This window comes from Chiloscyllium plagiosum, unplaced genomic scaffold (genome assembly GCF_037043375.1).
Source record: "Chiloscyllium plagiosum isolate Xiang-an unplaced genomic scaffold, Cpla_swu_hap1 HiC_scaffold_18, whole genome shotgun sequence".
NCBI classification, from domain to species: domain Eukaryota; kingdom Metazoa; phylum Chordata; class Chondrichthyes; order Orectolobiformes; family Hemiscylliidae; genus Chiloscyllium; species Chiloscyllium plagiosum.
In genome coordinates, this window is record NW_028270156.1 from 90845151 (window position 1) to 90871492 (window position 26342).

Consider the following 26342-nt stretch of genomic DNA (forward strand, 5'->3'; position numbering starts at 1 on the left):
CCTAATATCCCCCATACCTTCAACCCTTCACCTTAAATTTATGTCCCCTTGTAACACTCTGTTCTGGCCAGGGGAAAGGTCTGACTGTCTACTCTATCTATTCCCATGATCATCTTATAAACCTCTCTCAAGTCACCCCTCATCCTTCTCCGTTCCAATGAGAAAAGGCCTAGCACTTTCAACCTATCCTCCTACGACCTATTCTCCATTCCAGGCAATATCCTGGTAAATCTCCTCTGCACCCTCTCCAAAGCTTCCACATCTATAGGTGTGTCAGGAATAAAAGAATGACTAGGGTAGGAATAGGTCCAGTCAAGGATAGTAGTGGGAAGTTGCGTGTGGAGGCTGAAGAGATTGGGAAGACACTGAATGAATACTTTTCGCCAGTATTCACTCAGGAACAGGACATTGTTGCCGATGTGAATACTGAGTCACAATTAATTAGAATGGACGGCTTTGAGGTATGTAGGGAAGAGGTGTTGGAAATTCTGGAAAGGGTGAAAATAGATAAGTCCCCTGGGCCTGATGGTATTTATCCTAGGATTCTCTGGCAAGCAAGGGAGGAGATTGCAGAGCCATTTGCCTTGATTTTTATGTCCTCGTTTTCTACAGGAATAGTGCCAGATGGCTGGAGGATATCAAATGTGGTCCCCTTGTTCAAGAAGTGGAGTAGGGATAACCCGAGTAACGAGAGGCCGGCGAGTCTCACTTCAGTTGTGGGAAAAGTCTTAGAGAGAAATTGGAAGTACTCCCGAAGCTTCACACGTTATCTCTAAGACGCAAACAAATCATCCCTCATTTATTTAGAGTAAGCAAGTCCACAGGGGCAAATAACTGACAACACGTGAATTCAGAATATTTTATTGAACCAGCGTGTTAATTCACCCATGTGTGCCCAACTCTCTTTCCCATCAGAAAGATGAATCACCTCAAAGAACGTCCAAGAAAATTTAATGTTGCAAATGCCACAATTGCCACAGACCATGCCTGCATGAATCCATATCTTAGAATCGCTTATGTTAAATGCTGATACGTGCCCCCATCACTATTTTTTGTTTCTTCTCATCATTGCGATATTCCCAATTAATGCACGTTCATAGGTATCCGTTTACAGTAGTATTTGGCTCCCCATCAGGTGTTCGAGTATTTTATATGATCATGTTGCACAATGTCATTATTGACTGAAAATCCGCAGCATTTATCCGAGTTGACTTCTGGCTAATTAGGAATGAACGATAACTTCTGTCATAATAACCAAAACACACCTCCTAGAAATGAGGAAGAATGAAAAATCGAACTATTGTTCCTGCCCTATTTGAACTTTCACAGCAAATATGTATCTTTTGTGATATTCTTTAACACAACAAGGAGAAATTCGTTATAGATCTTCCTTCTGTGCCTTCATTTGTGTTCTTATGTGGAAATATTCAGTTTGCAAACAATGCTATAAAGTATCAGTTAAATACATAAATAATTATGAGAGCTTGACATTGCTTGACATCGACTGCTGCTGATGGATGCGTCAGTTGTAGAGAGAAAGTACCTGGAAACTAGGATTATGTGGGAAGCAAGAGAGGAAATTGCAGAGCCGTTGGCAATAATCTTTTCGTCTTCACTGTCAACGGGGGTGGTACCAGGGGACTGGAGAGTGGCGAATGTTGTGCCCCTGTTCAAAAAAGGGAACAGGGATAACCCCGGGAATTACAGATCAGTTAGTCTAACTTCGGTTGGAGGCAAGGTAATGGAAATGGTACTGAGGGATATGATTTATGAGTATCTGGAAAGACACTGCTTGATTAGGGACAGCCAGCACGGATTTGTGAGGGGTAGGTCTTGCCTTACAAGACTTATTGAATTCTTTGAGGAGGTGACCAAGCATGTGGATGAGGGTAGAGCAGTGGATGTAGTGAACATGGATTTTCATAAGGCATTTGATAAGGTTCCCCATGGTAGGCTTATGCGGAAAGTCAGGAGGCATGGAATAGTGGGTAATTTGGCCAGTTGGATAGAGAACTGGCTAACCGGTCGATATCAGAGAGTGGTGGTAGATGGCAAGTATTCAGCCTGGAGCCCAGTTACAAGTGGAGTTGCGCAGGGATCAGTTCTGTGTCCTCTACTGTTTGTAATGTTGATGAATGACTTGGAAGAGGGAGTCGAAGGATGGATCAGTAAATTTGCAGACGATACGAAGATTGGTGGAGTTGTGGATAGTGAGGAGGGCTGTTGTCGGCTGCAAAGGAATTTAGATATGATGCAGAGCTGGGCTGAGGAGTGGCAGATGGAGTTCAACCCTGTCAAGTGTGAGGTTGTCTATTTTGGAAGGACAGATATGAATGCGGAATACAGGGTTAACGGTAGGGTTTTTAGTAAGGTGGAGGAGCAGAGGGCTTTTGGGGTCTATTCACCTAACCTGCACATTTCTGGACTGTGGGAGGAAACCGGAGCACCCAGAGGAAACCCACCCAGACATGGGGAGAGTGTGCATGACTCCACACAGTCAGCTGCCTGAGGCGGGAATTGAACCCGGGTCTCTGGCGCTATGAGGCAGCAGTGCTAACCACTGTGCCACCCACGCCAATTTCACCCTCTTCTGTAGTTGACAAGATTCGAACCTGCATGGGAATGCCCCAATGGATTTCAAGTCCATCGCCTTCACCACTCAGCCACAACTACAGATAGACTATTGTTCTATGTTCTATGTTGAAGTGATGAGTTATGATTCCATTGGGACTGCGGGTCGCATTTCGTCAGATCACAAATTTCAAAGGACTTCCAGCTGTGTTCATTTTGACAGACTGAAAACCCATCTGAACCAACGCCCATTTCTCTCAGGTCCAGGCATTTTTTATTGATAATCAGGAAACTCGAGATCTGAACCAGAAGTGTACCAGACTCAGAGGGAAATATTTCGGTATATCTCCTGAGAGTTCCATGTGCTTCACGTCGGCAAGGTCCTCCGTCAAAAGGCAGCTTTAGGTGGAGCACAACCTACTTCTCCAGATAATGAGAATGTTTTGAGGTCAGTTGGGATATGGAAAGGACAGTGAGATGAAATAGTTGTACTCGCTGCTCTTGTGCAAATTTCAATTTCCAAAATGCACCGACCCAAAACCTGCAGTTTCCCCACGGAATGAGAACGGAGTTTGATAGTCTGGAACTTCCCTCCTCTGCAATTGGCGATTAAGGGGTAACCTCATTGCCATGAGCATTTGAAAGGTCAGAACACACAAGCGCTGGAAACTGGGACTGCATGATATTCTTCATCGACACGATGTCACAAAGGCTCATTTTCCATGCCGGATGAACACACCGACAGGGAGAAATTGATCTGGAGGCAAAATGATCGCAACTGAAAAGTTAAAAACGGAATCAGTGAGAGAAGGCAGAAGAGAACCGTCTTTTTCCCTGATAGCTTACTGGTGAGGATTTGGTGCACTCAGATCCACAGTCAGTGTTCCATTCCCGATCAGGGAGTTCGAATTCATGAATTCTACTAATTTATCGTGAAGACACTTGTTATGAAGTTGAAGGCGGAAAGTGTACCGCTAAGGGAGAGTGAATGTTGTTCTGAACTGAGAGCTTACAAATATCTGCCACATGACTAACCAGCAGTCTCATAGTGTTCGGGAAAATTGAAGATGTTGCAGATTTGACTGTGAAATAGATACCTGAGTTTGTTACCTTTTAACAATTCGTTCTTTCCTATGCCCCAGGAAATGCAAACCCAATCCTACTTGAATTTATGGCTTTTGCCAACATCCAGGAATTAGACGATCCAGTGCTGGAGGCATAAAAAAGGCAGGTAGCTTCAAAGTCAGACAGAGTCACTGATATCAAGAGTGGAACTGTCAACGAAACACTCTCGATCCAAGGTACCTTTATAATTTGAAACATATTTGCAGTAAAAGGACGAAGTTGATGCATGGAGATCTTCAGCCAGAAAAAAGGAACATACTGACAACCACAGCCCCGGCATCGATTTCAGATTAAGTTGCTATAATTTCAATAAGTGTTCCATTGGAACTGGACAATTTTATTGAGTTAGAGGCAGATATTTAGCAGTTAAGAGAAAGCGAGGGTTGATTTGTGAATAGTTGTTAAAATGAATAGATATCCTTTTCGTTAAGTCGTGGAATTTTGGAGTTTTGTATCACTCATATTTTAGCATATTAAGAGGAGAGATGAGGTAATCTGGGTGTTCAGTTTAATTAACAGAAGGGTTCACTGCCGTGTCGTTACACATCACTAATTATTAAATTTCAGAAGCAGCATCTACGCTGAATTGTCTCAAGCTTCATTCTGATTTACATAAATCTGAACAAATGCAAAGAAACTCAGCGGTCTGACAGAACCTATGGAGAAAACAAAGTTAACAGGGACCGTTTGTTAGATCTGGGGTCGTTATTCATGGCAGCCATTTCATTTGTTGGTTGTTCACCTTGTAATTCCTGTTTCTGCCTCTCTCCCCGTTACAAAACAACAAGCTATGACGCAAGTGTTTGCGGTATCACAATGTCGTGATGGGTCACGTGTATAACGTTGGCTACGAAGATTGTCAGTTTGACTCCTACCTGGAGTGGAGCGTTCTGCTTTCCCATATTTGAATTTGACAAATTTCCTGACGGAAATTTCCTGACACATGTTCGCTGAGTGCTGTCTTGCCAGGTTCCTTGGGTCAGTGAGATTTTGAAATTTCTTGTGCACATGAGAAGGTTGGAGGCTCTATCCCAGCTCACCGCCCATTTAATATCTCACCTAACCACAACGCTTGTCATTGTCTGGGGAAATGGCTTCTGTTACACCTAAAGTTGCCTTTTGTCAAAGAATCTTGTGTGGGGGTCCAAAGACTTGACGTGAAGGACATGAAGTGGATATAATCGTGAGGCATCTACCCCTCTCGGGCAAGCGTCTGCGTGAGTTAAAATGAGAACGTGTTACTTAAGGGGATTATAACGCAATGGGACCAAGTCAACTCAGGCCCATTATTAAGTCATTTACGATTGCAAGAGGAATACTTTCCTATTTGCCCTGGAAACACCAGAGCACACGAAGCTCTCAAATAAATACTGGAAACGTGCAATGGAATAGATAAATGGCTGTGAGCCACACCGAACGATGGTCCACATAGCATTTCTTCACACTGTAATAACTGTAAGAAATTGAGGATCTGGTCTGCTGCAAAAATGGTCACAAAGTAAATGGCAAACACAGTGTCAAGGAACAAAGATATCACGGCACGTGTTGGTCTCCCTGGTAGTCTCGTGGTCAAGATGCGACACTCTCACCGCTGCCACCCGGGCTTGATGCCCGCTCATGAAAAAGGAGTTCGGTTCTGTTCATTCATCATGCTGACAAGCATTTCTGATGGATTTTTAGAATCAGGAAATATTCTCTGTAGTTGGCACGGAATTGATATTGATGCAAACACTACTAAGGTTAACATTAAACAAAGAACCTTGAATGATGGAAATCTGAAAATAAAATAGGAATTGCTAGAAATTCTCAGCAGGCCTGACAATATCTGGGAGAGAATCATCGTTAAAGTTTCAGATGGACAAAACCGTTTTGTTATTTTTTCGATATGATAATGCTGGAGAAATCATCAGTCTTATCTTACAAAGCAGCATATATATCAAAATCTATCTAAAGCTTAAAACCATCAATATAAAAAAAAATAGTATACCCGGTCGAATGTTGCGTCCCTTGCCCTGAGCTGGTGAAAGGCTTTGAATAAATGGTTAGCTCCTGTCTTTTCGTTTCTGATCATTCGCACATTTGTCAAATGAAGAATTGAGCCTTTCACTGTGTACCACAATACCTGCCTCTATTTGCAAATCTTTTTCTCTGCATATGGAACTCGCCCATTTTTTTCACTCTCCACCTCTCGATCCACATACGTCATTTCCGATTTCTGCTCTGTGTTCACTCTCAAAGCTGGACACACTTTTAGGTTGGAGCTGCGGAGGAGAACCCCCGACCCCCCCGCCGACGCACTCCTAACCCTCGACTGCAGTGTGCAGCACAGGACTGACGTGCTCCGAAAACTGCCTCTTGCTTCTTTCTCAGGAAAGGAAACATGTATTTCCTCAAAATATCATGAGCCTTTAGATTTCGATATACAATCCATAGACAACTGCAAAGTAAACGCAATGTCAGCACAATAATAGAATGACAATGATGTCTTTATTGTTGATGTAACATGAAAGAATGGTGACTGGAGATAATGAGAATGATCAGTTTGTCAGGTTTGCCATGAGTACAGCGTTCTGCAGTAAGTCTGCAGTGTCTCCTGTCTCAGCTCGTTATTCCAACCAAACTGGGGATGAATGAGTGAGTATAATACAATTCGAGAAAGTGAGGTGCTCGTGGTACGGGGAAAGAAAGGCCAGGTTGAACTTATATTGATCAAAAAGTGCAAAGAAACCCGCGAGTTCTATTCCACGACTCTCATAGTAAATTTGAACATTGAGTCAGTAGGTAATAACTACAAATACAATGATGGTATTTATTTTGGGAGAACTTGCATATGAAACGAGGGATTTATTTCGGAGGCGCCGTAAGACTGTATTCAGAACACGTTTGGAGTGTTATCTTCAGTTTGGGTCACATATCTCCAGAAGGACGTCCTGGCCCTGGAACGAATTAAGAGGAGGTTCATGAGAATGGCCCTCGGAATTTAAAGCTGAAGATTTGGGGAAAGTTTGAGGATACTTATTCTCCACTCGATTTAGTTTTGAGGAATAAGAAGGGATCCGACTGAAACACACAAAATGCTGAATCGGCTAGACATAGCAGTTGTTGACAAGCTGTTTCCATTGCGAAAACAGACGAGGACACCTGGGCACAATCTGAGAGTAAAGGGAAGAACTTACAGCACGAAGATAAGGACAAACTTCTTAATCCAGAGAATGGTGAATGTATGGAATTCATTGCTACAGATGGGTGTGCAGGCCAGGTCATTCAGTGTATTAAAGACCGAGATGGATAGGTTCTTGACTGTCAAGGAGATTCAGGGTTACAGGGAGACAGCTGAGAAACTTACCAGCTATCTCTGAATGCGGGACCAGTGTCGGTAAGGTGAATGGCCTGATTTCTGCTTCTGTCTTATTTTCTTATTGCTGACACTGATAGAAACCTGCAACTAGGGAATTTAGTAGTCGAGAAAGTGGCTGGGTTTGGGGGTTCACGAAATTTCTTGTTGAGCTGTAGCTCAATAAAACCCCTCTCAGTCACCATCTCCTCGTTTCAGCCAGCTCTCTTTATCAGCTCCCCACCTCCCCGCCATCCCATGGAGCCCAGAGTCCTTTTGGCCACACCGGCAGCCAGTCACAAGGACATTTGTTGATCAGTTGGGGCATTTCACAAATAAATATCGTAGCTTCCTACTCACCTGTTCTGTGTGCAGCCTGAGAGAATAGCAGATACTTTCAGCTGCATCTTGCAAACTGCTCTGTGATTGAGAAAATGAAACTCTGTTGTAAAAATGGAAGCAACAGAGCTATTAGAAATACATGATCAAATCAACCAGAATCAGCAGGATTTTGTGAAGAGGAAACCATAGCTGACACGTTTATTAAAATAACTTGTGGAGTTAGCAGCAAGATAGATTTTGGGGAAACCAACAGACAGAATATGTTTGGATTTCAAACATTGATTCTGCATGGTATTGCATGTGAGATTAATTCAAAAAGGAAGAACCCTTGAGCTAACACTGCTGAGGAGAAAGGTTAGCCAAGGATATTGATCACGACTTAGGTAATGAATTGAAGACACTGAGTTGAGACTAAAAGAGCATCTTTATGATCGCGAATTGTTACATGTAGAAACCTACGTTCATCAGTATTGAAGCTACATCTATTTAAAATAAATACAAACCACCAATTCTCTTGGCACTTCTTCCAAGTCACCTGTACAATCGAAACGAATGCATTGTCGTCAAGTTTGCAGAACACCAAACGGACAGGGAGGCAGCTTGTGAGGATGGGACAACAAATTACAGAGAGGTATAGACAACTAAGCAAGTGGACAAAAAACATAGCGGATAGAATATGGTTTGGGAAAAATTGAGGTTTATGCATTTTAGCAGGACGAATCGAGGAGTTGAATATTAATTAATGGGGAAAACATGCAGAAATATGCAGTACAGAGAGAGTTGTGGAGCCTTCTGTTGAAAGATTAAAAGATCACATCCATGTTCTGATGGTAATAAGCAAGTTAAATGATATATCTATCTTTTGCAAAGAATCTACCCCAAACGTCTGTCCTATACCTATCACCCCTTAATTTAAAGCTATGCCCTCTTGTAATAGCTGACTCCATACGTGGCAAAAGGTTCTCATGGTCCACCCTATCTAAACCCCTAATCATTTTGTACACCTCTATCAAGTCACCCCTAAACCTTCTTTTCTCCACTCAAAACAACCCCAAGTGCCTCAGCCTTTCCTCATACGATATTCATACCATACCAGGCAACAGCCTGGTAAACCTCCTCTGCACCCGTTGCAGTGCCTCCACATCCTTCCTATAGTATGGCGACCAAAACTGCACACAATACTCCAGATGCGGCCGCACCAGTCTTATACAACTGCAACATGACCTCAGGACTCCAGAACTCACTTCCTCTACCAATAAAAGCCAGTACGCCATATGCCTTCTTCACAGCACTATTTACCTGGGTGGCAACTTTCAAAGATCTGTGTACATGGACACCAAGATTCCTCTGCTCACCCACACTACCAAGTATCCGACCATTAGCCCAGTACCCTATCTTTTTGTTACTCTTACCAAATTGAATCACCTCGCACTTACCTACATTGAACTCCATTTGCCAAATTTCTGCCCAGTTCTGCAACCTATCTATATCCCGCTGTAACCTGACACATCCTTCCTCACTGTCAACAACTCCACCTTCTTTCGTATCATTCGCAAACGTGCTCACCCAACCTACTTGCCCCTGCTCCAGGTCATTTATAAAAATGACAAACAGCAATGGTCCCAAAACAGATCCTTGCGGAACACCGCTAGTAACTGCACTCCAAGATGAACCTTTACCATGAACTACTACCCTCTGTTCTTTTCCAGCCAGCCAATTCCTAATCCAAACCTCCAACTCACACTCAATGCCATACCTCCGTAATTTTTGCAGTAGCCTACCATGGGGAACCTTATCGAACGCCTTACTAAAATCCATATACACCACATCTACCGATTTACCCTTGTCTACCTCATAAGTCACCTTCTCAAAGAATACAATAAGGTTTGTGAGGCACGACCTGTCCTTCACAAAACCATGCTGACTATCCTTGATCACATTATTCCTATCCAGATGTTCATAAATCCTATCCCTTACAATTCTCTCTAAGACTTTTCCCACAACAGAAGTGAGACTCACCGACCTATAGTTACTCGGGTTATCCCTACTCCACTTCTTGAACAAGGGGACCACATTTGATATCCTCCAGCCTTCTGGAACTATTCCTGTAGAAAACGAGGACATACAAATCAAGGCAAATGGCTCTGCAATCTCCTCCCTTGCTTCCCAGAGAATCCTAGGATAAATGCCATCAGGCCCAGGGGACTTATCTATTTTCACCCTTTCCAGAATTTACAAGACCTCTTCCCTACATACTTCAAAGCCGTCCATTCTAATTAATTGTGACTCAGTATTCACATCGGCAAAAGTGTCCTGTTCCTGAGTGAATATTGACGAAAAGTATTCATTCAGTGTCTTCCAAATTTCTTCAGCCTCCACACGCAACTTCCCACTACTATCCTTGACTGGACCTATTCCTACCCTAGTCATTCTTTTATTCCTGACATACCTATAGATGTGGAAGCTTTGGAGAGGGTGCAGAGGAGATTTACCAGGATATTGCCTGGAATGGAGAATAGGTCATAGGAGGATAGGTTGAGAGTGCTAGGCCTTTTCTCATTGGAAAGGAGAAGGATGAGGGGTGACTTGATAGAGGTTTATAAGATGATCATGGGAATAGATAGAGTAGACAGTCAGACCTTTTCCCTGGCCAGAACAGAGTGTTACAAGGGGACATAAATTTAAGGTGAATGGTTGAAGGTATGGGGGGATATTAGGGGTAGGTTCTTTACCCAGAGAGTGGCCGGGGCATGGAATGCGCTGCCTGTAGGAGTGGCATAGTCAGAGTCATTAATGACCTTTAAGCGGCAATTGGATAGTTACCTGGATAGGTGCTTAAGCTAGGACAAGTGTTCGGCACAACATCGTGGGCCGAAGGGCCTGTTCTGTGCTGTATTGTTCTATGTTCTATGTTCTAACGTTCCCATATTTTTCTATAATGCCAGCAAAATCATGCCCCCTCCGACCTCGGTAATATTCTCCTGTAACATCATCCGTCAACCAGAAGCATGATCTGGCACCATCAGTTTCAAGAGCAGCGTCTTCCCTGCCGTTGTTAGAATGTTGGATGGACTCTCTAACTTCAAATTCAGCTCAACTTGATAATATTGATACTGCTTCATGCATCCCTTGTGCAATGAAAACATTGTGGCTCACTTTATCGAAGCAGCCTATTATGTGTATTCTCTTGATCATTATGATCCACCAAATGCTGCTCGCAAACAAAGCTTTTCACTGTACTTAGGTTCACCTGCCTACGGTAAATCAAATTAAATCAGTCAGGCCCAAGTCGAGACCCTATCTCTGTAACACTTACGAGCACAAACACACAGCCGATCTCTGTTACCTCCGAGAGCATCTACATCCTTCCGTATTTCAGTAACTTATTCCAGCATTTACATCTCTCCCTATCTTTGGAAACCACATAAGCCCTGACATTTTTCCTTATCTGTGTAATGATCTCCAGCAGCTACACTCCTCCATATATACGGAACCGACTCCATAATCTACGTCATTCTCTATCTCAGTGATATATTCTAACCCCACAATGCTTCGTTTTTTCATCATCTGCTCAAGTCCATTTACACCTTCAGTTACATCCTCTGTCACGTTCTCCAACCCAAGAGCCTCCCTTATTGTACAATTCCATGCAACAGCAATGTCCATCTATGGAACTTTCGCCAACACCGGCAAACGTTGAAATCTCTGAAAACTCCTCCAGCGGTGACACATCTCCCTATCGCTGTCATCTCCTTCAGATACTCCTGCCCTCTCTAACTCTGCAAACTCCTCTCATCCTTGCCACACCGGTCATCGCTAGAACCTCCTGCAGTCCCTATACCCTTCAATATTACTGTTATCTCCTCCAATCCCCGTAAATCTACCTCTCACTGCTTCATCGTCCAGCCTGTGCAACGTTCCTTATCGTTGTAACGATAGGATAAACGGTGAGTCAATTGTGATGCTGTACAGTGAGCCGTTGTGGAAACGTTCATACAAATGGCCTGCTTCCACAGTGTACAATTCTCTTGTTCGGAAACCGGCTTTTACTTAGTCTGAAAGGACTTTGCAATGTGTTTATTCAAAAAAATAGAATTCGGAAATCAAGTTTCTTGAAACACATTTAATCCTCCCTTTGTATGGTTGGGAAACCGAATGGGAAGTGAAAGAGTTAAATAAAAACGAAACTTGCTCAATCTCTCACCATTTATGTGATGGGAGCAGATATTGTAGATTTTGGAGACCTTAAATGTGTAAAAATTCTGATATGCGTAGGATATCTAAACAAGGAAACAACGGAAAAAATTACAGGGACTCTGACTAAAACATTCAATTCCTCCTCAGCCACGGTGGGGTGGGGAGGGGGGAGGTGGGGGTGCCAGAGGACTGGAGGACAGCTGGTGTGTTTCCATTTTTCAAGAAGGGAGGTGGAGATCGAACAGGAATAACAAGCTACTGAGTTTCACATCAGTGTTCAGAGAAAAAAAAACAAAGTATAGAATTAATCTCTATTTAGTGCGTAATGTTTTCAGCATGGACAGACAGGACGGTTTCGTCAGAGGGGGTCATGCCTCATAGATCTGGTGAAGTTTTTCGATGAGGAGGCCAGATCTGTAGATAAGGGTAGGGCAGTTGAAGTAGTTCATAGGAATTGAGCAAAGCAAGTTCGCACATGGGAGACTGAGAATGTGTGTGCGTGTATGTTTTACAGAGTGGGTGTGGCTGGGGAATGGGGAGACGCAGTTGATTGGATTGGGAATGAGAAATAGGATTTTCGATGATACTAGCATTGTCTTGGTCAATGTCAGTGTGGTACATATTCTTAGGTGACAGATAGAAATAGATGGATTGGTCAGATGGGTAGATGAGTGGTTGATGAAATGTAATCCTTCTGATATGGTAGATAATGCACTTTTTAAAAAAACCGCAGTCACCAGAAAAGGTTGTACTCAATGAATAGTCCGACAGTAGGAAGATCAGAAGATCCAAAAGGACTTGAGGTGCTGTTGACAGATCCCTGCAGGTGGAATGACAAGATACTTGGGTAGTTTAGAATGCGTATAGGACACTCATGATTTGGAGATGCCGGTGTTGGACTGGTATGTACAAAGTTAAAAATCACACAACACCAGGTTATAGTCCAACAGGTTTAATTGGAAGCACACTAGCTTTCGGAGCGACGCTCCTTCGCCTGATGAAGGATCGTCGGTCCGAAAGCTAGCGTGCTTCCAATTAAACCTGTTGGACTATAACCTGGTGTTGTGTGATTTTTAACTTTATAGGACACTCGCCTTTTTCAGTCGATGGATAGATTATAAGGAGAAAGTGAGGACTGCAGATGCCGGAGATCAGAGTCAAACAGTGTAGCGCTGGGAAAGCACAGCAGATCAGACGGTATCCGAGGACCTGGAAAGTCGACTTTTCGGGCATAATACCTTCATCTGAAATGTGGGAGGATTATAAAAGGAGAGGGCATGTTGAAGCTGTACAGAACTTTGTTTAATCCACAGTTGGAGTACTGTGTGAGGTTCTGGACACTGCACCATAGGAAGGGTGTGATTGCACTGGAGGAAGTGCAAAGGAGATTCACCAGAATGGTGCTCAGTTTGCAACAATTTAGCTGTGCAGAGGGAGGGTGGATAAGTTCGGAGTGACTTATCCAGAACAAGTGTATAAGTTATAAGGGGCATGGACAGTGTGAATCCAAATCAGCTGTTTCTCTCAGTTCAAGTGTCAGGAACAGGGTTGCACAATTTTAAGCTAAAGGCAGGAGGTTTAGAGTGTACATGAGGGAAATTCGTCCCGTCCAGAGGATGGTATTTACCTGAAATGCACTGTCTGGGATGGTGTTTGAGATGGGAAAACATACACACTTTTAAAATTACTTGGATGAGCGTTTGAAAAGTCATAACATGCAAGTCTATAGGCCAAGTGGTGGAAAGTGGGATTAATGTAGATTTACATTCATTTTGGTGGAATGAACACGACGGGTCGAAGGGTCACTTATATTATGTATCATTCTGTCATTCTGGATTATGACGTCAATGGTCGAGATCCTTTTCTGTTAAGTTTTGCATTTGTTTTGCGAACTATATCATTTAGTACATGTTCCAGCTGTTGTGGTTTCTATCAGCTTCAGATTCTGATTGAGAGTGCTCATTCACAGATATAATTTCCCAAATGTGTTGTAAAATTGGATTAACAAGGAAAAACGGGATACAACAATATGCAGTAGAACAGCTCTTAAAAAGCTCCACCGCACGAACTATTGAATGACTGTAAAGCCTGATCCAAATGAATGCCGTCACTGAAAAGAATATCGAAAAATATTTTGGTATTGATGGGATGAACTGCATATGATTTTATACAAGCATTGCAGTTTGAAGAAGATTTACAATTAATATTTGAGATCTAACAGGATCAGATTAATCTAGTCTTTGGGGTATTTCAATTACAGGCTTAAATCTCAATGACCTTACAAATTTAAAATAACACTTCTGTCACAAACTGTTCGTTAAAAATGTTGGATAAAAATTCAATGTTTCCCAGTGGGGCACCACATGATATAAAATATTATCTTTTGAACTGTGTCAGCGCCTGGTAATTCTCCAATTCAGACAGACTGTCAGCAGCAGGACATCAAAGGCTATTTCAGAAACAGCAAAATGTATGTTTCATAGTATAGTATGAAAAAACTATACTATGCCGACTTTGCCATTTTTAGTATTCCTGGGAAGTCTTGAAACAATTCAGTTTTACAAATTTCTGCATTAAATCATACTTATTTCCACTCTATGATTAATAGTTACTTCCTTTCCATTTAGCATGGCCAATACCGATGGCAGATGACAATGTCCCCACTTACTGATTTTAAAGTGAATCGTTTATTGATTAGGAGGCTCCACGGTAATGTGCAGCATTGCCTGTTTCTCCATACCACGGAGAATGGGTTGGCACTGAGGCCACACTGATGGCGTTTGAATGAGCACCGGCCCTGGCTGGTCGAGAGAGTGTTGAGGAAGACTGATCTCTCTCCGTGGTAGTTCAAACCCTACTATCAGTCAGATGGTTCTTGTAACGACCGGCATCTTAGGAACCTCTGAGTAAGGTGTTTCGAATTCCTTGATGCAAAGGTATTTTGTTGGTGGATCTCTATCAGGTATCTTGTTCGAAATGGGAGAGCAGATACCAGATGGGCAATGTTTGGTGTGAGAATGTCATTACGGAGTAATAAGTGAGTGTCAGCACAGGTGGCTTTGAACATCTTGTGTGTTTTCATCAATCAGTGGGTGTGTGGGGCCACGATATATGTGTGGACAGATTGCTGGGAAGGGTGTTGAGCACAGGGTTCCATATATGATGTGTATTTCGGGATTGCTTGCTTCCACAAAAGACATGTGAGTAGTGTCATTTGTAAAAAGATGCACAGAACTGCAGGGGGGAGTCGTATATGAAAACTAATGAGATCTTGAATTTTGTGGCAACTGCAATCCAACAGTGGTGAAACAGGTTTGTCAAACAAGATATTTCCCAACTTTCCCTTTGTTGTGTTATAGTGCAATGTTCCTAAACGATACCGGTCTGTATGAATAGCATATAAGGGCATTTGATTGGGATTGTTACTCCGCATTTGGATCTGAATTTACGTTTATATTTATTATTATTATTATCGTCGATGATATGCAATTTTGGAGATGAACATCCTGGATATAATTTAGACCGATTCACTGTGAAACCGTCCTGTTATACGTTGGACTGCAGGTCTCCGTCAATTTTGAGAAATTCCTGTTATTGTACCCCATCCAGAGGACTCAGATCTTTGGAGCTTGTGTGGTACAACAGATTTTCCCTGATGGAAAATAGTTGGTTTGGGGTGACTGAAGTACAATTTAAGATATTTCATATTATTTTACTGTTCCAAGGTTCCAATAAGGCTCAAGGATATCTGGCTAAACGGAGTAAAATTTAGCCCTGCTGCGTGTGCTGATATTCAGAATTGAGATGATTGGTGAGTTGGACAACGTATCAGGGTCACCAATTGATTTCTAATCCATCAGCAGCGCACTGCTAAAATAATATGTACCGTTTCTCGACCCTGCTTTGAATGACGCTCTTTGCCAGATGGTGTGGGGCATCAATGCGATTTTTATGTGGCGTATCTGTCCAAGCAGTGATTTTGATTAACACCACACAGACAAATTTATACAGAGATGTAAATGCCAACAGTTATAACTGCTTTGCTATATCGATGTAGGTCAAGATCTTGTTGGTCGATTTGAGCCAAACTACTTTTTAATAACGTCATATGTTCCTTGTTCTCTGAATGATTGGAAAGCAGAGGTGAGTGGGAACTTGTTTTTGACGAATCCTCTACTGGGTGTGGATGACCATTCTGGGCATTGACCCCACGCAGGTCAGTTCATCATGTTCAGCTCCTTCTGCTTCGATGAAATGATTCATATTTTTCGAATCACTGTTTAAAATGAGATGATTTATTGAAGATCACATTTAGGTGCTGAGCTATCCCAGAATGCTTTGAGGCAATTGAGGGATAGAGATTATCTTGATGGTGAGAGTGAAGTAAGAATACAGGGACCTGCTGTTTTGTCCAAATATCATGGTTGCCACATCAACACTGCTTGCTGTGAAATATCTGGCACAGCGTTTGTTACATCACGGGAGAGGTTTAGGTAATTTGATGCAATAATGGCCTGTCTTCTTCCATTCCAAAATGATTCACTTGAAGGAAAATGGAGACTTGTTAGTCAAATAAATTTTATTTCGTACCCAATAAGCCTCTGTAAGTTTCAGAGAACACAGATTACTATCATAATGCAAGAGGTTAGTACAACACAGTAGACTGAGAGGTCTGGGGCAAAAGCATTCTGCGATGGGGTCTTGGAGTATGATCGTGTCTTGAAGTTTGGTCTTTTCTTCCCCAGAGCATCTTACACCCTGATATGGAGTGATGTCTGAATGCTGATCCATCGACATGAATAATGGTTATATTTATCCCTTCACTTCATGGGCACTGGACTGGGGCGGAATGAGTTCTTCATGTGTCATATTATTGTTTGCGGTTAATATTTCCGTACCATTTTTGTCGTGTAACTTCTCAACTGAAATAAAGAAAGCCTTTTGTCTGCAGCTTTCAGGCACTCTATGTTATCCCGCGATCAACTGGAATGTTGTGTCCAATTGATCTAGATCTCCAGGAATGACTCTGTTGGAATTGCTTACTGATTGTGTCATTGTACTGAACAAGGAACACGAACTTCAGCCCAGATCCTCTGGCTCCAGTGGCCACATGGTACTAGGAGGATATTCCATTGTTGAATTGCGCTGCGTGTGGGTAACTGCTCAAATAGAAACTTATGAGACAACATTCTTGCTTTTCTGTGGAGACCTGTAAATGTAGCATTGTCGTAAGTGTGGAGCACTGAGCGGAGACTACCTGTGACTCCAAATGTAAGTTTTGCGAAGAATATCTTTTACTGTAGACCTATATTGCATGTGGGTCAATAAATTGACACCCAATTCCAGTGACAGAGTGACTGCAAAGGTAACTATGGAACAGGAGAATCGACGTTTCGGGCATAAGCCCTTCTTCAGGCTTATGTCCGAAACGTCGATTCTCCTGTTCCCTGGAGGCTGCCTGACCTGCTGAGCTTTTCCAGCAACACATTTCCACCTCTGATCTCCAACATCTGCAGACCTCACTTTCTCCACAAAGGTAACTATGACCATCAGAATATGAAACAGTGAGTGCTTCGTTTGGATGACCTTCCTCATTTCTGTACTGTCCAGTCATGAAGTTCTCAATGCAGTTTGTAAATATACAGTGGTTTGCAACTAGGAAAATAGTCGCAATTGGTTGAGTATGTTTGATGCTAAGTTTACCAAGTGAAATGTCCCATTGAAGATAAACAGATGCAATATTTTCCGAGAGCAATAACGGTCATTCAACAAAAAGCCATGAAGACATATCATGTTGATTCAAGCAATGTTTTTGATGCTGATTAATCTTCTAGCAAGATTAGGACAAGTTGTGCTCTATGTCCACACTAATGTCTTGTCTGAACATTAATAAGTATGGATATAGAGTTAAAAATGTTGTCACGACATGCCATCTGTGTTTGGTTAGAATAAGATTAACAATTGTTAAATCTGCACTTCATAATCTGCCTACAGTTAATTGTTCAGCGATCGCTGCCCTGCACTTTGTGATGTGTGGCTTCATTCGGAGGAAGAGCTCTCGATGAGAACTGGGTGCATCAATCAGTTTTAAGGCAACATATAAAAATAAAAATACGAATAGCAATAGGAAAAAGGTCTGTTTCAACAAATAACTAAATTCAGTAGCTGCAATATTACAGCTATATAATAAATGACTATAAGTGCATCACATCGAATTCAGCCTTTCCATTTACGAAGTGTTCTAACCCTGAATGAGCATTCCACACTAATGAACCTCAGTTGCAGTCTCCATCATTAGTGGAAATATCATTTCCGTTATTACATCACAAAGCACTGTTTATTCTCTACCCATCTGCCATACTCCATGCCACTTCACAGCTTACAAATCCAATTTCCTGATTTATAAGCATTTCTCTTCTTTTAGCGTCATAATGACAAACATTCCGAAGCTCTGGAACACAACCTCTGTCACTTGCTTGTTGTATTTTCGACGATGACCTCTGACCTTCCCAATATTCACATCTTAAATCTGTCTTGCGCCACACTTAGGACTGTTTGCCTTGCATTTACAGTAGGATTGGCTTTCTGTTTATCAATCAATTTAGCCTATTTTTACAATTAAATTTTAATTCCTGAAAAATAATTCAATTCTTTCACATACAAATCACAAATAGTGATTCACAATAAGGCAGCCGTCAAAAAAAAAACAACGAACTCAATGAGATTACATTCTGGTAATCTCATTCTACCTGGTTTCATCCTGACCACAGGTGAAAATGGTTTCGGCTGTTGGAACACAATCATCTCAACTGTCGAACATCGCTGCAGCAACTATTCAGGGTCATATACTAGGCCCCAAAATCTGTATCTGCCTCAGCAATGCATTTCCTTCCACCATCATTTCCAAATAAAAGATATTTTCTTGTGAGTGCACAATGGTTAGCACCATGTATGATGCATTAGGTAAGGAAGAGGTCTGTGCCAATATACAGGAAGATAAAATTTCATTTAGTCTGATAAGTGACAAGCATTGGCTTCAAAACGAAATGCAGAAATTTTGCAATCCATATGTATGTAGGGTGTCTCCCATTCTTTGCTTAACTGATCTAAATTGTCTTTGTGGTGGATGTTGTGGTTATATGGGAAACCCCAGCCAGTCTGTGTAGTCTATGAAGCATATTAAACCAACCACTGCCGACACCACAAAAAAAAGATCGTGTTTTCATGAGCAATCCGTAGATCATGTTCTTCACTATGTCTTTTACAAGTACAAATGATCCATTTATAACGTGTTTTCTGTTATGTGGTTCAGATCCTTTAAACTTTATATTACAGGGTACAACAATCATCTTTCTGTCTTTCCATCCAGTAGACATGAATGATGCTCCATCAGCAACTTGAAATCTCTTCTTGTCCTTTCTCTTACAGTTAGTCTTCGTGGTGATTGCAATTTCAGGTCGAGGCAAATGTGGTCTTTCCACATGCAGCACTATCTACCTGGTGGCCATGGCAACGTCTGTTCAACTATTCATTGTATTTTATGTCGTACTACTCTGATTTCAAAAAAAAATATTATCCACGGTGTTTCCTGAGCATCACTCCGGTTTGCAGTCATTTCAATGTCCTCCACCACCTGACCATTGATTGGTCTGTCTGGTTCACTGTTGCCTTTTCTTTCGATCGATTTGTCGCCATTTGTTTTCATCAGATGAAAACTACGTATTGCACAAAGAAAACTGTAATGAGGGTTTTAGTAATCATCTGTATTTTCTTTTCGCTAAAGAACATTCCCGCGTACTTTTGAGTTCAACCTGGAACGATTATAAACAACATTAAATGGTACTGTCATGTCTGGTCCAGTTATTATTACGACCGTCGGTCGATAAGTTTCAGATATTTTGAACAATTTTTAACACCAATGTTCCCATTCATTTTTATTCTCTTTCTCAATATTCTGACTGTCAGACACATCTTCCAGGCTATTAAGGTGCGTGAAGAAATGGGGAATCAGAGAAAAATAGAGAACGATCCAGAGGTACAGAGTCAGAAAGAAGTCTGTGATTTTACTCTTTGCCATATCTGCCAGCTTCATACTCCTCTGGTTGGGCTGTATTTTATATTACTTTAATGCTGGTTATTCATTGGATTATGCTGTTTATCGTCTCTTTGAACTAATTGTATTTATGCTGCGGAACTTAAGCTGCTGCACAAATGCATTTATTTATGCGGTGACACAGAAAAAGTTCAGAGACCAGATAAAGTATGCTGCTAAATATCCAGTGATAAAATAATTCAATTAATGAATAAATCCAAGTAATTGAGAAACAAGATTAGATGCAGCAAATAATGGAACGAGGAGTCTACGTGAGGAAAGGACTGAAAGGATAAGAAGGAGTAGAAACACGACAATACTCCTTTTCTAATGGGCAAGGACTGACTCCTGCTGTTTCCTGCATCATTTCTCTCCATCCAGCGGAGTTTATCCACAGTTTTGTGTTTATTTTTAAACGAAAATCCTGCAAGAAAGTAAACAATCTGAACGAAAATAAAATTGCCAAACTGGCAATGTGTAACCACATGGAGCAGATATGCGCTCAATATTTAGGGAGAATAAACTTGCAGTGCAGCTTTCTCAGCATCACAGCAACAAATTCCCTGTCTCCACGACCGATAGTAGCAATGCGTACCATAGACAAGATACACGGCAGAAATTCCATACAAAGCAACTTCTGAACACACAGCACTCTTATCTGTAATGCAAAGTGCAGCAGATAAATGGGAAAACCACCAATTGAGAATTTCACATCAAACCACTCACCACCCTGGCTTGAACAATCATCAGTTCCAAAAAAGTGCCATTGTTTGAAAATCCTGGAACTCCTTTCTTTACAGTACTGTGCATTTAACTGCACAAAATGGAATCCAACCGTTCAAGAAAGCAACTTCCCACCACTTCCTCCAGACCTGCTACGTATAGGGAACAAACGCCAGCAGACAGCCAGAAATGCCAAAACCCCATGAATAAATTATAAAATCATTTCACTATTTGCTGTCAAGATTGCATGCTATGCGTCCATATACTCAGTTATCAGAAAATTGAGAAACGATTCAATTGAAATACATAAGATTCTGAACGACAGAGGCTTGATAGTGGAGATGCTGAGAAATTATTCCCGCAGGTGCGGTAATCTTAAACACGTGAACGCAATCTCAAGTCAACGAAAAGCTTATTTGGGAGTGAGAGGAGGTGACGCCTTTTTTCCTCAAAGTATCTCGGAGTCTTTGGTATTTGATATCGCTGAGGATTGTGGGTGCTCCCCCACTTCGTTCATTTCAGGCTGAAATAGACAACTTTCTGGTATCTCAAAGCATCATGGGAAATGGAGAAGACGCTGGATTTGAAGTCTGAAATCAGCCACAATCATATTGACTAATGGAACAGATCGAATAAACGCGTCTTCTCCTGCTCGTTACTGGGCTCTTGTTTTCTTTCCTGAACCAGTCAACAATCCGTTTAGATTTGTTTCCATGAAATCTTTTGTCACTTAAAGTTTGCAGATTCCACCTTATCACAGACCATTTCAATTCTTCTTCAGCACCACTCCTGTTCCAATTGCTAAAACAAACTTTTCTAACTTCTGTTAGTCCTGCCGAAGTACCCCCTAAAACAAACGTTAGCCTCTCCCTTGCCCATTTCCATCACACAATTCCCCACTCTCTCTGGATGCTCTCCCACCTTGTTAGTTTTCTCAACATGGCCTTCTCAGAAGCAATGGATCCACCTTTCACTATTTCTGTGACAGTATGCATTCTCCAGTTCATTTCCTTAATATTCTGTTCCTTCATAGATCACATTGGTGCAATAAAGGGATATGAGAGACGTTGTGATCACACAATACATGGGGTGGGGCATGCCTTCCAGGGGCGAAAGGCCAAAATAACGACTGAACGTACTTTAGCGCTTCGTTTATGCTATCTCCATGTAGAGACTTAGTGTATCTGCAGTCTAGAGGCAGACCTGCTAAATGTATGTAGAAAAAAGAAGTAGAAAAACGGATTGATGCACCTTCAGCATGCATTGCAACCCTCTCCACGGACAACAGGCTCTATAATATGAAAGAGTAAAGTAGCTGTGTGGAGGTTATTTGGAAGTGGGTGCACTAGTACAATCGTTGTAGGTGTGCTTTTCACTAGCCTCACCTACACCACATACTTCTTCCTCTGAAGAACCCCGAGCGAATTAGAAATTGTAACTCCTAACAGAAACCTGTTCATGGGATGCTTATATTAAACATACGTGAGAGGTATTGTCCTGGTTATGAGCTTCCCTCACCGCCAAATACCGCCACTCAATGTGTGGTCAGAGGGGTAGGGTAGGGGTGTGTCTGGTGGGATGCTCTTCAGGGAGTCGCTGCATACTAGATGGGCTGAATGGCCTGTTTCCACACTGTAGGTATTCTGAAATTTCTATGTCGGTCTCTTTGTTTGGCCACAATTGACAGGACCCCACCTATAAGTCTTGCCCTGATTTATCTCGTCAAACTGCAACACATCACATTTCACCGAAATAAACTCCATTTGACACCTCTCATCTTACTGACGCAAGGACCTATTGTAATGTCAGTACATGTTCTCCACTGTCGACCACACCACAAGTTGGAAATTATCTAAAAACTTCCTAAACATGCCGTGTATATTCAAATCATAATAATTTAAAACGGTGACACATGGCAGTGCACACACAACTGATTATTGCAGTCAGCCCATTATCCCTGACCTCAAGTCCGATAAACGAACTTCCACTGCCACGCTTTGACTCCAACCTTCTATGAATTTTGTATCCAAGTGGCTATGTCTCCCTGTATTCCAGGCAATCTAACTTTGGTAACCAGTTGGTTTTCGGAACATTGTCGGATGTTTTACTGAATTCAATAAAGACAATGTTCACTGCTCTGCCCTCATCGATATTCTTCTTCATATCTTCAAAAAGCATCTATCAAGTTAGTGAGTCATGGTTTCCGATGTATAATGCTCTCTTCTGGTCCTATCTTTCCAAATACATATAAATTCTTTTCCTCAGAATCACATTCAGCAACGCCACCACCATTGACGCCAGTCTATCCACAAAATAGTTCCCTGATTTTTCCTTACTTTCTTAAATAATGGCACTACATGAACCATCCTCCATTTTTATTGCCACGTCACTTATCACATTCGATGATACAAATATATCAACAAAGGGCTGAGCAACCACTTCGTTAGCTTCCCGCAAAGTTCGGAGGTAGAAATGACAACCTCCCAGGGATTTATGTGCCTTTATGCATTTTAAGATGTCTAGCATTTCTTCTTGTAGTTCACATAATTTTTAAGATGTCACTGTATATTTCCCCAAATCTCTCGCTATTGGAACCTACACCAAACAATTTACTGAGTGGGAATATTCATGTAGTATCTCACCCATCTCCTGCAGTTTAATACATGCAAAGGCTGGCTGATCCTTAAGGTGGACTTTTCTCTCCCTAGTTATTATTTTGCCAGTAATTGATATTTTGAATTTCTTCAAAGTCTTGTTAACGTATTTCATCAGCCATCTCATGCCTCATTTTTTCCACCCTGATTTCCAACTTGACTATGCTCCTTTCTGCCCTTATGCTCTGTTAGACATTAACTTGATCCAAGATTTTCACCTTACATATGCCTCTTTCCTTTTCCTTGAGCAGAGCTTCAATATCGCTAGTTATCTAGCACTCCCTGAATCTACCAGGCTTGCCGGTCTCACTAATATGAACGCATATGTTCTGGACTGTCTTTATACATTTTTTGAATGCCTTTCATTTCCGAACCATCCCTTGACGTATGAAAAGCATCTCCTAATCAGATTGTTAATTTGTTTGTCCGACACATTCAAAGTTGGCCTCAATCCATTTCAGCATTCTAATGTTTGCGTCAGGCTTTTCCATCAGTATATTACAACTAATGATTCCCGCAAAACTCATTCGAAAGTTTGAATGGACTCACGTAACAGGCTAAAGCAGCTGAATGGCTTCCTGCTGTTCCTATGTAACAGACTCGAGAGATTGAATGGCCAACTCCTGTCTCTCTGTAACAAGCCCGAGATTAGATTAGATTACTTACAGTGTGGAAACAGGCCCTTCGGCCCAACAAGTCCACACCACAACGCCGAAGCGCAACCCACCCATACCCCTACATTTACCCCTTACCTAACACTACGGGCAATTTAGCATGGCCAATTCACCTGACCTGCACATTTTGGACTGTGGGAGAAAACCGGAGCACCCGGAGAAAACCCACGCAGACACGGGGAGAATGTGCAAACTCCACACAGTCAGTCGCCTGAGGCGGGAACTGAACCCGGGTCTCTGGCGCTGTGAGGTAGCAGTGCTAACCACTGTGCCACCATGCCTCCCTTGGTCTTCTCCTGACCCTCTGTAACAGACTCGAGAGCCTGAATATCCTTCCTCTGTTCTTCTGTAACAGGTCCAACTCTTTTTTAAAAAAGGTAACCTGTGCATGATGAGTAGTCCTTAAACTGTTTCTAATGGGGGTCCTTCGCATCTCAGTTACAGAAACTTTAAAAAAAACACAATGCCCTCTCCACAGCAACTCGTCCAGCTGCCGTAACACTTCTCTTATTTTGAGTGATTTCTATTGCAAAATTTGCGAATACGCTATCTTAGAACATAGAAGATAGAAGAATACAGCGCAGTACAGGCCCTTTGGCCCTCGATGTTGCGCTGATCCAAGCCCACCTAACCTACACTAGCCCACTACCCTCCATATCCCTATCCAATGCCCGCTTAAATGCCCATAAAGAGGGAGAGTCCACCACCGCTACTGGCAGGGCATTCCATGAACTCACGATTCTCTGAGTAAAGAACCTACCCCTAACATCTGTCCTATACCTTAACCCCTTAATTTAAAGCTATGCCCCCTCGCAATAGCTGACTCCATACGTGGAAAAAGGTTCTCACGGTCAACCCTATCTAAACCCATAATCATCTTGTACACCTCTATCAAGTCACCCCTAAACCTTCTTTTCTCCAATAAAAAAAACCCCAAGTGGCTCAGCCTTTCCTCATACGATCTTCCTACCATACCAGGCAACATCCTGGTAAACCTCCTCTGCACCCGTTCCAGTGCTTCCACATCCTTCCTATAGTATGGCGACCAAAACTGCACACAATACTCCAGATGCGGCCGCACCAGAGTCTTATACAACTGCAACATGACCTCAGGACTCCGGAACTCAATTCCTCTACCAATAAAAGCCAGTACGCCATATGCCTTCTTCACCGCACAATTTACCTGGGTGGCAACTTTCAAAGATCTGTGTACATGGACACCAAGATCCCTCTGCTCATTCACACTACCAAGTATCTTCCCAACCGTTCTAGTACAAATACGCTCGTGAGTATTAAATGGCCACCTCCAATCTCTCAGAGGCATATACGGACAGAATTGCTTTTTCCTGTTCCTGAGCAGTCGTTCCAATGCTCTGAATGATGCCTCAAGATTAAGAAAAGATTTTATAACAGTGCATTTAAAACTAGGAGCAGCACTACATGAAGTCAATGGGCAACAAATATGGTTAAAGTATCTGGGGACTTCTACAAAAAGTCATTTTATGCAGCTGGTCGTTATATTATCTCTGCCTCTTTATATAAACACGGTGAAACATATACAACCTTCCAGTGTTCTGCCACTACCGCCACATAAAAGGTAGAAACATTGAAAAGGTTGATAGTTCATCTGTCGGTAACTTTCATCCATTCCATCGAGACTGCTCAAATGTTCCCCTTTGTTGAGGTAGAAAAGTGATGTCGGGAAAGAGTTAACTGAATCTGGTTCAGCGACTGTGATTAATGTCAATCTCCATGGATTTTCATTATCTTGGTTGAGTATTTTCATCTTTAAATATATTCTGTTCAATGTGCATGCCCACAGTAGAAGCAGGAACATCATTGACAGCACTAATGGGGATCAGTAGATCCAGAGAAAGTCGAAGCAGCGGTCAGAATCTGAGAACATTAGACTGGAATGTTCTAACAATGGATCAGAATCTGAGAACAAAACACTGGAATGTTACAACAATGGATAAACGTTTATCCTGGGATATTTGGTTTCTTTCTACATACGTTTGGTTTCCATTCTCGTATCGACTCGAATATGCACTTTACATTATTCAATATTTTTATTATCCAATCCTGGCTATCGTTGGTTTTCCTGGTAAGTATCTCTCTACATAAGTACTTCTATAAACCATGTTTAAATTTATTACTGCTGTTCTCATTTATTCGAATCGCCCTGCTGATATTATTTCTCTGGCTGTGACTTGAATCCAGATATTCAGTCTATAACCCACCACTAACTTCATCAGTGAAATCGCTCATTTCTACTTTCGGTCTTTGCTTCTGGCAGTGTTCTTCTTGGGTCTCTAACATGACCTGCTCAGTTTCAGATGTGAACTGTAATTCATTGTGTCACAGCCATCGTCATTTAAATATTCGCAGCAGAGAGGTCAATGCCTTCTGTTCTGCTTAAAAAGTCAATTTCCTTCCTCTGACGCTGTCTAATCCCTGGCCAATGTATGAGGCTGAAATTGACGAATCACAACGATGGTGATCCCTTTGGCCATGGTCTGATTCCGAACACCATACCCTGGCCATTTCTAGTTTTAAACACTCGAACTTCCAAAATATAACGAACGGTCTCATCCGATCTTCTATTTCAGTCTTGAGCTGCGAAATACAGT

At 41.9% G+C, this 26342-nt stretch overlaps 1 non-coding gene across 1 annotated transcript; it reads right to left on the minus strand.

Annotated features, from left to right (window-relative positions):
* Positions 1-2591: 2591 nt before the first annotated feature.
* trnas-uga (transfer RNA serine (anticodon UGA)) lies at positions 2592-2673 on the minus strand. Its single transcript has one exon. It is a non-coding gene; the product is annotated as a tRNA-Ser (tRNA).
* Positions 2674-26342: the final 23669 nt, after the last annotated feature.